Genomic DNA, 3,370 nt, shown 5'->3' with positions numbered 1-3,370 from the left:
CCGAGGGTTGCTACATGATCAATTGCTGACTGGGTAGCTCACGAGTGTTGACATCTCTCTCTACATTGGGTATCCTTTCACACTTGATTTTTAAAATGCACGGAATGTGCTTTCCTTGTTGTTGCCTCATCATTACAGCATGGAATCAAAGCAAAACTGATATTATTGCCCTTAAAAATGTCTCGCTATCTATGTTCTTAACATGCCCATTGGACTGTATGGCAAAAGTGAAGGTGTGCGCCTAGCTGGCGGAGCAGACACACTCATCTGTGACCTCCGATCTAAGTATGGCATTTACTCTGTAGAGAGTCCACGGTGCATGTGGGTTAGAACGCTGCATAGCAAATGTAGACTCAATTTGCAGGCAAGCCAAGATGAAATCTATAGGCCCATGTGAATTCCATCATAATCACTGTCAGTTCAACTCTGATTTGAATCCTAATAAAAAAATTGGATCAGCGGTCCTGGATGGATATGTCCATCGCTAGACACCGCAGCAGTGGATAGAGTCGATATGACCTGTAGCTAGAGGATGCCGACACCCCTCACTTCCTCTACATGCACTAGACAAACCCTAGCTTATCCAACTCAATTTGCTTTATGGTTTGTGTGCAAAAGAAGAAGTGTTAAAACCAAACACCATGCTCTTGAACCTGAGAAACCAATAGTCAATTTACCTATGGATATTAAATCTATATATACCATGCTTACTCTGTCTAGCTGATAATACTTACTAAAAATATTTTAAATTACAATGTTTGGTGCTTCACAGCCTGTTATGAAACTATTGTTCACCCATCCAATGCAACAAAAAGTGCGTGATTGATAATAACGCAATAACGAGCAGAGAGAGAGAGAGAGAGAGAGAGAGAGAGAGAGAGAGAGAGAGAGAGAGAGAGAGAGAGAGAGAGAGAGAGAGAGAGAGAGAGAGAGAGAGAGAGAGAGAGAGATTAAAGTCCATTTTTCCTGATGTCCGGCATAGGTCCACGATTAGTACACCTAGGAGGAGACAATCAAAATATGGATAGAAAATAAATATTTAATATGTAAATTGTAGTGATAAATCTAGCCACAAAATTGTGCAAACAACAAACTAGTTTTATTGAATATTAAAATAACATAGTTGATTTCTAAAACATAAAAAATTTATGATCTCATCAACACATAATTATTGAGAACCATAAGGTTGGGATTTATCCACCCAAAATAGGGGTGATAACAAAACTATTGTGTTGTTGTTGCTGCTGCTGCTGGTGTGCAATTAATCTTGCAGGGACAGTTGGTGAAGCATTCTCCGAGATTTGGCCAGCACAAGTTATCTATTTTACAGCAGAATTCCCGTCCTGGGAGCTGGTGCCCATCTTTATAACAAGGGGGTCTCGTTACATGGCTTACTTTCCTCATCATGTTGCTCCCCTTGTCATTTATGATTTCGCCTAATTAACATAAAATGAAGAATACACTTATCATCTCATCATATAAACAATAAAAGTCCACAAATATCAATCCCCCCAAAAATCAAGTTGTTAATTACCATATGTGCCTCCAAGACAAGTCAAACACACCACAAGAAGAAAAGAAATTAGCACAAGTCCTTGCACATTGTTCCTCATGTACTTGGTCATCATCACCGGGCACAGAGGCTATTAATGGGTGGTACTCTTATAAGTGGAGTTGATGAGTGTATGACCGTGAAATGCTTGCTCCATGAATGGTTCATATATATATAGGAAAGCTTCTCCATGTTGATGTGTGAAGTTGAAGAAAATATTAATGCTTGGAGTTATGGCTTGTCTGAATGTCCAATTCTAGTTTCACTTCTAAAGATTCATAGTTCTTTCTAAAGTTTTTTTCTTCAAATTGATGCTTTGTCATATCGTGTAAGTTACTTTAATGCCCCATCTAGAATTGATCGCTTATTGTTTCCGAGGGGTAGAATTGACCTCTTATAATGGGTAGCAAAAAACTGGTGCATGTTAATATTATATTTAAGGCATTGATAATAATTGGTTTAGTATCAATAATTCCTATATATATGATGCCTTATCTGTATAATTATTAATTTCTCTCTTGGTATAAGAGAACATAATTTAAAATTCTCTGAGACTCATCCACTTTAATGTTGGACTTGCTTTTTTAATGTATATAAGCAATTGTTCTTAAGTATATCAACAATTTACATGTACATTTTTGTAGTTTTTTCGCATGAACATAGATTAATTATGGGATGACCATTTTATAAAGATAAGTTGATGATTTATTCTCATATACATGAACATTTTATATCGAGGTACTTGAGCATTTTTTTCATTTTTATACACAAATATTTCTCCAATATTAAGTCGATTTTGATTTTTTAAATAGATTAGTTTCCCGGAAACTTTCTTTATTAGAATAGTAAAAATTTCGCGTTGGCCCGGCTAGGGCAAATTTTGTTATGTGGAGCTTCCCAATTCTCAGGACTCCCTATACGCTCCTCCTTGTGGCTAACAACCTCCCCTTCACACAACGCACGCCTGACTGGCACGACCCATTGACGATACGACTGGACATCAACGAGCGGGAGAGTAGGTGCTGACCCGACCCTCTTTAGCGACATTTTTTTAATTTTGAAACATTTCTTTGGAAAATGAACAAGCATTGATTAATGTGAACATATTTTAAAAACTTTTGAACATTTTGAAAATTTAAAATTTCTTAAAACCCCGATTATTTTGGAATTTTGTACATTTTTCTAAAAAATGAACACTTTTGAAAGTTTTGAACATTATTTGTAAACTATGACCCGCGCAACAAATGCTAACGTGGAGCGCTCATTCAGGAGCCTCGTCATGGGTCACTTGGAGTGGGTTAAGAGCGCGTCACTTGGCGCGCTATCAGCCGCTGTCACGTGCCGCGCTCTGTGCATTCTATTTGGATTTTGTTTTTTATTTTTATTTTTTCACAAGCATTTTTTCTTTTTAGATTGTTTTTTTCGTTTTCTTTGGCTTTTCGGTTTTTCACCGGTCTTTTTTAGGTTTTCGACAATAAAAGTTACGTGAAAAAATTTGGGTTTTTTTTTTGCTTCCGCGGGAGGCACGTTTTGCTTCTTTGAGAGGCACGGCCTTGCCTCTCAAAAATAAAAAAGAGTTTTTCTTCTGCAAGAGACACGATTTTGCTTTCACGAGGCATGACTATGCCTGTCAAAAACGGCTTTCAGAAATGGAAAGAAAAAGTGCTCCCGGCATGGTTTTTTCTTCTGGTTTTTTGTGACAAAAGAAGTTAGTCAAAATCTACCAACATGGAATCTAGTTTTGAAGATCTCAGCATGAGGTATCCAACGGTGAAAACGGTTCATAATTTGAACACACGGTTTAAGAAATAAAACGTT

General features: G+C 37.2%; 1 long non-coding RNA gene across 1 annotated transcript; it reads right to left on the bottom strand.

Annotated features, from left to right (window-relative positions):
* Nucleotides 1–1,080: 1,080 nt before the first annotated feature.
* LOC123106305 (uncharacterized) lies at nt 1,081–1,693 on the bottom strand. The gene is made up of 2 exons (XR_006451292.1): nt 1,535–1,693; nt 1,081–1,436 (listed from the first exon to the last, which is right to left on the bottom strand). It is a non-coding gene; the product is annotated as an uncharacterized lncRNA (long non-coding RNA).
* Between the last annotated feature and the right edge of the window lie 1,677 nt (nt 1,694–3,370).

The sequence above is a fragment of the Triticum aestivum genome, chromosome 5A, assembly GCF_018294505.1.
Source record: "Triticum aestivum cultivar Chinese Spring chromosome 5A, IWGSC CS RefSeq v2.1, whole genome shotgun sequence".
NCBI lineage: Eukaryota > Viridiplantae > Streptophyta > Magnoliopsida > Poales > Poaceae > Triticum > Triticum aestivum.
Note: the sequence above shows the minus strand (reverse complement) of the source record. Positions and strands in the feature narration are given on the sequence as shown.